The sequence below is a fragment of the Lytechinus variegatus genome, chromosome 18, assembly GCF_018143015.1.
Source record: "Lytechinus variegatus isolate NC3 chromosome 18, Lvar_3.0, whole genome shotgun sequence".
NCBI lineage: Eukaryota > Metazoa > Echinodermata > Echinoidea > Temnopleuroida > Toxopneustidae > Lytechinus > Lytechinus variegatus.
The window spans coordinates 22,216,694-22,225,940 of record NC_054757.1 but is presented as its reverse complement, the minus strand read 5'-3'; the positions used below and the strand labels follow the sequence as shown (position 1 = coordinate 22,225,940).

The following is a 9,247-nucleotide window of genomic DNA, read 5'->3' as shown; positions in this document are numbered from 1 at the left end:
TTGAGCATATACGATATCATGGGGGGTAGGCGAGGTGGGTGACCACCCCTTTTGTGCCTTAATGACTTCTAATTCACGAACAGTTGATTATTAAAACAGTGTCGGTGGAGGAAACAAAACATTGGGATGTGGGAAATGGGCAACTAAATTTGACGTATTTTATTTTTCTCCATTGAATCTTATTGAATAAGAGGTGTATATAATTACATTTCACAGATCTCTCATTATTATACTCTTTGTTTTTCTCTCTCTCTCTCTTTTCTCCATCGTTTTCATGTCTTTTTGCCCCCTTTTAAAAAATAAAAACATAGGGGCAGTCGCCCCATCCCCTGTCTTGCCACCCATTGGATCGTGAAAATCGGCAACTTCATGATACGCTACGAACATTGTGTGAATTAGAGCTAGCCTGAAGTATGAATGGCGCCATCTTATCTATGAGAAAATAAAAAAAAGGAATGTTCTCGGACCGACCTAGGTTAATTGAGCCTAATTACAACAGGTAGGCTAAAGTTATTCGTTCCACCCAACACATTCGATTTTTTAAATTTGATATTGCTGATTGACAAAAATGTGTGAATATGATTGAAAATCTAACACTGATTCTAGAAATGGTAAATACTGAACTTCCTTTGCCCAAATTGGGAAGATATATCAAAGACTTTGGAACTATTTTTTGACTGGCGGAAGAATTAGGGCTATTCTACTGTTTCAGTTGATAAATTTGATCCCATCATAGTTATCTTCATAAAGGCGATTTGTTTTTTAAAATGAGCTGACTACGATACCCTATTCTGGTCAGATATGGAATGTCAGATATGGTAGTAAACATTCGACCCTCTAATTTCACGTTTATTTTTTTATGAATTTTTCAAAAGTGCCATTTTAACACACAAGTCTATGGGGAATATTTTACGCGTGTGACACCTGTACCATCAACGACGGGAGACCTATATAAACCATAAAAATATCAGGGCCTCAGTAGAAACGCAATTTAAATGCGACATTATTTAACTTCGGTGTCTTCCGAAATTTCAAGATTTCTATTTAATTTTAATTTTCTTTTCTGGGATCACAAGGAAACCCAAACAGAAACAGAAGGCCGAGGGGGGGGGTACACTTTTAGATGTCTTTCATAAAGAAAGCGGAGTAGGTTGTCTGTTCTTTTTTCTTCCGATGTCCTTTCCTTGATCGTGACATTCATTATGGTCATCTCCAGACGACCATCACCACAATCATCATCATCATCCTCCTCCTCATCATCATAATCATCGTCATCATCCTCGTCACCATCATTATTATCGTAATTATCTTCTCCTTCCTCCTCCCTTCCTCCCCATCACCGCCACCACCACCACCTTAATCATCAACTCCATCATTATAATCATGATTTCTCCATCTATTCCCCGGGGGTGCCACTTACATTGACGAGTGGATACCATGCGCGACCAAAAAAAAACACGTAAAAAGGATGTCCTTTTCACGATAGGGCACTTTACGTACGTAACGTGATAAGGGTGTCAAAAACACAAAAATAATGAAAAAAGTGTATCTATTTCGATAGGAAAATTACGTGTTTAGGGTCGAATTTGCGGGAATGATAAAACAAAATTAAAATGTTTTATAAAGAATGTCCTTTTTGCCCCAACACTTCGTGTTTAGAGTCCGATTTGCGCGAGGTGTAGAAGGTAGGGTCGTACGACTAAACCAAATAAGGTAAAGCCGACGACCGAAGGACCCGTAACAATAAAACATTCCTGTACTTGTTTAGGGGTTCATTTCAGGGAATATTTGCCAGGAGTATCGTTTTGTTTCCAATACTTGTTAAGGGTAGGGTTTCACACGCCAATACTTGTTAAGGGGTGCATTTTCAGAATACGGAAATTACGTGTTTAGGGTGCTTTTCGAGACCCCATGGTCGCGCATGGTATCCACTCGTGAATGGAAGTGCCCCCCCCGGGATCTATTCGCATTTTCTCAATGCGCTATATAACAATGGCAGTCATATACACCCCCTGTTCTTTTCATTCTCCTGAGCCCTTATTTTCCCCTCTTTCAATGTTTGTCCCTTTTTTCATGATAAACTCTTCCCCCACTCTCCCTCCTTTTCTTTGACTCTCTCTCCATCATTATTGTAATTATGATCACCCTTATCATCACAATCCACCACCACCACCAAGTACAATCCTCCTCCTCCTCCTTGTCATTTACTTTTAGATAATTATTTCATTTTTTTCCATAGTTAATTATGATTAATTTATTATTTCATATTGAATATTTGTATGCTATATTTATACACTCTATTCTTTGTTATATTTTAATATGTCACCATGTTTGACATTTGTGTTTGTTACGAAGGGCCCCAACAAAAGCCAGCTTGTTGCTGATTGGGCTACCTTTCTTTTACATATTTGAAATAAATAAATAGATGGAATAGATAAATAATAATCTTTACTATTATCACCACTACCACCACCACCGCCATCATCAACATCATCATCATCATCACCATCATCATCACCATCCTCATCACCATCATCATCACCATCATCATCATCATCATCATCATCATTACCATCATCATCATCATCATCACCATCATCATCACCATCATCATCACCATCATCATCACCATCCTCATCACCATCATCATTACCATCATCATCATCATCATCACCATCATCATCATCATCATCATCACCATCACCATCATCATCATCATCACCATCATCATCATCATCATCACCATCATCATCATCATCACCATCATCATCCTGTATCATCCACACTGCATCTCTAGAATCGTAATTTTTTAAAGTTAACAAAAGACAACACATACACAATTTCAAACAATGATAATGAATATTTTTGTAAATCACTTTTATTTTCAAAATCTCGACAGCCAAGCAATTTATAGTAAAGTTATATTTTTCCATATAAAAGCATAAGTTGTATAATGATATTTTGATTGGGGTAAGCAAGACCACCAAAGGTGAGCTTTCTCAATGACAACAATATTAGTTTTTTTTACCCAAGACCTTTTTTTTTCAACAACGCTCTTTCAATTTTTTGTTCGTATTTTGTTTCATCTCCATTATTCATTAAATGTCTTGAAAAAATACTGATGGAGAAAGGCACAAGCTTCCAAAAGTCCCAGTGAGTCCTGACTTGAATTGATAAAAATCTGACTTTGGTATCGAATTATTTAGAAAAAAAAAACATGATTCAAAAGATGAGTAGTATACTTTAGCTTACTATGATCTTCCACAGGTTGGCGAGAAATTGTCAACTTCTATACGTACGTCACTATCTGTCACCCTAGAAACCATCCTACGTGCTGATTGGTCGAAAGTTTGAGTCCTGGACGCTGATTGGTTGGTTGTCACTCCTTACCTCGTATTGACAGCGAGGCTGATGGTTCATAAGATTCCTCATCAGCCACATTGTTAATACGGGGTAGAAAGTGGAGAATCTTGCCGCTCAGGGTGTGGCCAACAGAAATACGCAACATCGATATTAGTATCGATATGTAATCTATGTTGTCGTCTGCTCAAATTTGATTATTCATCGTTATCCTCTGTTTATTCGTATATAAATCTGTTTGCATATGGCATTTTATATTCATAATTTCCCTCATTTAACAATATGTATCTAAGGCAAAACAATTTTAAATTCCGAAAGACTTATTGATAAAAAAATCTTCGAATTTGCGTTTTAAACAGATCGATGTAAATTGAATCAAAAGCAAGGTCGATTTATAATTTCCATGGATTTTGTCCGGATGTGATACCAAAATTATATTTTAAAGCAGTATCAAGAAAGTGTGGATCGTTCAAACGTTGTTTGACTTGATTTTAAAATCATATTCATTTTTTTATTGAGGAAAACATAATTGTCCCTGACGAATCTTCTGTTCAAGGATTGTGATAGTCTGCAGTCAGCTTGCTGTTGCCAAATCTGGAGAGATGGAGGGAGAGAGAGAGAGAGAAAAGGAGAAAAGAGGGGAGAAATAATTATTAGATATGTACCTTATTTAAATCGATTTCTATATTAAAATGACATTACCACCGCTCTATCTAACTGTTTAACAAATTGTAATATAAGAGCACGAAGTATATGTATAAAGGAGAAATATATAAAAACCAACTCTGTAATAAGTCTAATAAGAGAGGAGGGAGGGGAGACTTGTTCAGTATTGCATATACAATGTGCAAGATAAAATCTTGTCAAATGTCTTAGTAGAAGTTAAAGTACACACACAGCGTGCCAGGCGGAGAGGGCAAAATATCGCAATAAGTTACATATTACACCATTCACGAAACTCGTACTGGTTTGAAATTAACTAATGGAGATTATGAATTTCATATGCATCAGATGGGACCTGTCTATTACTCATAACTCTCTATTTTGAGTCCGTAAATGGGCTTAATTTTTTTAAAGATGAAGGCGAACGAGATATAGAAGCAAATATTTGTCTTGCATCACCGAATTCGACAGCACAATTTTGCTTGAGAATTTTGTGGGTTTTTACAGAGGGCTTTGAACTGAAGACAAATCGAGGACCCGATGTAGAGAACTATAGCTATATCTGATCCAGTCTTCATAAAAAGAAGCATTATAAATTCTATGCGACGAAATATCTTAATGGAAAAAAAAGATAAGAACTCTGAAACAAGGAAAACACTTGAAGTATTTTGCCACTGAAATCCCCTTCATGACCACAAAACTTAGAAAGCCATGAATGTATAATTATTTTGTTTCCAGAGTAAAACAATGAGTTTAGTCTAGATGTGAATTGAATAAGATTAAAATATATGACATGACATTGTGATTTGCAACAAAAAGACACGGAAGCGGATGGGTAGAGAATTATCCTCACATTCAATATGACCAAACATTGCATTCTCGATTTTTAAGGAATGAATTTCTGATTGATACCCATTTGCCACACCTGGGTTGAGCGTGGCAAATGAAGATCGATAAAAGGTCGTTAAGGACAAAGGATCCACATAACGGAGAGTGAATCATATGGAATTTTAGAAAATTCTGAATTTGATTACCGAATAGATCTGCGCATGCTTAGAGTAATTTATTAACCTAGAAAGCCAACAAAATCATATATTATCATTATGAATTGAATTTGATTTTTTTATTTTGAATTTCATATTCAGAAGTATATGTTAATGTGTGAATAAACTGGTCGAATATCTGCCAGAGAATTGGCATAAATCGTTGACCTGAGATACAGGACACGCGGCATTTTGATAATAGAAAAAACAAATTGGTCATGTCTGATAGCGATCGATATGACTAATCGTTTGATCGGATGTTTATACATCACTTCAATCGCGTTACAATCTATTGTAGTTTATTCTAACATGTACGAGAAAAACTCACAAAAGGGGTTAGTTTGGTTTTCACAAAAGAGAAAAGGGGTGGTATTTTCCTCAACCCCTCCAAATTTTCTGAATCATCAAGCCAATGTATGCTGATATTAGGTAGAGGGCACAAGGCCGCAAACTGTGAACGCAATAAACATTCCGCCAAACATTTGCTTAAGATCATAAAATTAGGGGTACCACTTCACTTAGATGAGTAAGGGCAATCTCATTTTCTTTGGTGTTTAAGTCAATAAATGTTGCTCCACGATCGTTGCTATTGTGAGTGAGGATTTGTAGTTTGAGACGCATTTAAAGCCCATTGTAAAATCCAAGCTTAACAAGCTACATAATGACTCAAGAACAAATATGGTTTATTGATGCGGTGTTATGTAATCACATGTAAAGGTTAATGATTTAGATGGAAAATCGGCCAGAATCGTGAACGAAAAATAGATGAGATTGTACTAGAGTTTAGTATGAAATAAAGATTTCTCACATTTCGAATATATCCTGTTAAGGTCTTATCTTACATCCCATTTATTTTTCAAAGGAAAATTATGTGAAACAAGTTAAAAACTTTTGCATCTTTTGCTCTTGTGCAAAGCAAATTACTTTTAATCTTTTTATACCTCTAGATTATTGAGAATGAAACTAAATCCATCAACATTTCGGTCAAAATTATTAAAATATATAACAAATAACAATTATAATTGATCTGATATAATCAAACGAGTGTAATTCGAACAAACTTTAAGACAATGACCTTGTGATATCATTGTACTTAGCAATCGCAAAGTAGATGGCGTGTTGCTTATCTCGTTATCTCTACTATATACACGATACAGAGGCTACTTTAAATTGTATAAAGAGGAGAGAAATAACATTAAAAAAAGTGGCAGGCTCTCTTGAGAATTTCTACAACTTTAATCGACACTTGACTGAGTTCGTATCACTTCTGCACACAGAACCGTCTTAAAGGAACAACACAATCGGTGGACTTCGCACAGAGTAATCTAATCAAGGCATTGTAAATTTCTTATCGCTTTAACTTCGCGCCAATTTTATCTGTCCGTTTTATATTATGTGGGTTAATATTCGATAGACCACGCTATGTGTGAGAGATAAGGGTTATTTACGCCAACGTGGACTGAAGAAGAGATGAATAGATCAACAGAATAAAATTGAGCAATTCGAGATATTTTTTTTTACAAATATATCTGAAAGGCGTAATTTTTATAAAAATTTATTAAAGTGCTGAAAGAAAGATACAAGTGTGCTGGATTGAGGGAAAGATTGAGAGGGAGAGAGGACGTAGGAGGACAAGAAAGAAAAGAGAAAGGTCAAGGAGGAAGAAAAAGAAGTTAAGAAGAACAAAACGAATGAGACCAAGAACAAAAACAAAGAAGAAAAGGGTGAGGGAACAGAAGAAGAAGAAGAAAAAGAAGAAGAAGAAGAAGTAAAAGAAGAAGAAGAAGAAGAAGAAGAAGGAGGGGAAAGAAGAAGAAGAGGAGGAAGAAGAAAAGGAAGAAGAAGGAGAAGAAGAGGAGGAAAGGAAGAAGGAGAAATGCTAAATGTAAAAAAAATGAAAACTTCAAGGGATTGTGTAATCGAAAAGGAATATCGAAGAAGAAAGAAATACTGAGGAGTGAAGAGAATTCTATTCTTCAACCAAAACATATCTGAAAACCTTACAATATTCTACGCAAATAGCAGAACCAGTAGGAAAGACGTATGATACGAAGAAAAATAGATGATGAATAAATGAAACAAAATACAAAGAGAGGTGTCATCTGAATGACCAGGAAACTGGTAAAACCCCGATAATTCGTCAAATGTTTAAAAATTTAAAATGATATATTACAAAAATATCTTTATTTTAAAATATGAAATATGAATCTCAGTGTCCACTGGGAATCTAAACCAAACGTTACTATCTTCCCAAACTCTTTGTGATAAATACTGCTGTCTCTTTTGCATTTGTAAGATGCTCTGTGGCTTTTTATTTTTATATTTTTATCTGAGCTGGTTACGAAACCGAGAACCACTATACGAGTAGATTAATGACCCTTATGATGAGCGTCTCCGGGACATAAATGTGTCAGAAAATATGGTTATTAATTACTGTTTATAGGTACAGGATACAATCAGGCAATGCATAATTTATGTACACATTGTACATTATAATGTACCATGTACCGATATGAAATCATTATCACTGAGTTCCGAATTATGTGTTCATGCTTTTAAAATCTATATGTAGAAGGAAATATTTAAAATAAATGAATATGTTTTGTTTTATACAAGGAAACACAAACGTTTCTGTACATTTCTCATTATGGTGGAGACAAGACATGAAATTGTTGTAAAACCAAAGCTGGACTGTAATTGAATCGGTGATAGTCTATCGAAGCCATGTATGATGTAAAGCAAAATTCATACATTCTTTTCATAATTCTTAAATTATAGAAGAAGATTTACAACAGTGCCAGAAATATTTCATTAACAATATGAATGTTTGGTCTTTGTATAACGAAAAATTGTTTGGATGATATCAAAGTTTAGATAATAGCAGGTACCCTAAAGTATATTGGTAAAGACATTCAGGGAATTATGTCTAACATTTCTGCAAAAATAAGTTATTATAGACTTATACGTATAGGATCCTAATATAATATTTAAAATAACATAAAAGACTTACTTTCGAAAGTAATAGATGAAATGATCTAAGATAGATCACTGGCGTGCCATGTTGGTATTCTCAGTGCGGAATGTTGAAGATATATGATAAACTTGTTCAAGATGCCGAACTGAAGACCTGAGAATTAGCAGTCGTCTTCTCGTGTTAGCATCACTAATACGGAGAGCCGGCACCATCATCACCACCACCACCTGTCCTCCACGTCTGGTATTGACTGAATCTCGCTTCTAAAGTGTGGCGCCGCGATCAGCAGAACTCCACGCACGTCCGCACTCAGTGGTGCCGCCTTCTACCAATGACTTCCTACTCCGAGGTGAGGTGCATAAATACCCCCCTCCACCACACCCCTCGGCCTACCAGAGCGACACGAACACCCATTGCTAAAGCTCATCACATCACGAGCTGATGTGAGCAAAGAAACAAACCCTCGTTATTGTACTTTGATCCCTCGCCGCCACGTTGTTCATTGCTTGAATGCAAACATGATATAAGTTACTCGACAACTAGCTTATAGGTGGTGTCCTAATATTTGATGCCGGCATCTTAAATACATGCATATTCTTAAGAGAATATATTTCTCGTTAATTGACCTGAAATGTTACTTATCCTTCCAGTTAATGATTATTTTTTTACTTTGACGTCTGGATTGTTTTCAGGTGATTCATTATCAATTATAACATTTTTAATTTTAGAGAAGATACCTTAATATAAAAAGGGGTGTGGTCATGGAGGTTTAGTAAGGGAATGTCCTGGTGTGTGGTGGCGGTGGCAAGAGGGGTAGCGGTAACGACAATACTGTTATCCATGATATTAAGATTGAGTGGAAGATTAATATGAATTAAATTCTTTAAATCTAATTAAATCCTACAAATTAGTTATTTCTATTCCCAATATGAGTTTCTTTTTGGTCATAACTACACCCTTCCATAGGTAACCAGTGTTGACAATGGCGAAACATAAAGAAGTAAGAACGTTTTCAGTTCATTCAGTACTGGTGTTATATTCTTGTCAGCACTTATTAAGAAATAAATGATAATCATTAGTACCTCTGTCATGTCTGCGAATTACTTATTGAAGAAGGAACTATTTGAAATAATCATTAATGAGGAGTTTATTCTATGATTATTCAGGGTAATATCAATATAGGAAATCACCATTTGTCTTTTTATGA

The 9,247-nt window shown here is 35.4% G+C and overlaps 1 long non-coding RNA gene across 1 annotated transcript; it reads right to left on the bottom strand.

Moving 5' to 3' along the window:
* Positions 1-3,876: 3,876 nt before the first annotated feature.
* On the bottom strand, positions 3,877-8,505 carry LOC121405569. The gene is made up of 2 exons (XR_005968651.1): positions 8,077-8,505; positions 3,877-3,954 (listed from the first exon to the last, which is right to left on the bottom strand). It is a non-coding gene; the product is annotated as an uncharacterized LOC121405569 (long non-coding RNA).
* Between the last annotated feature and the right edge of the window lie 742 nt (positions 8,506-9,247).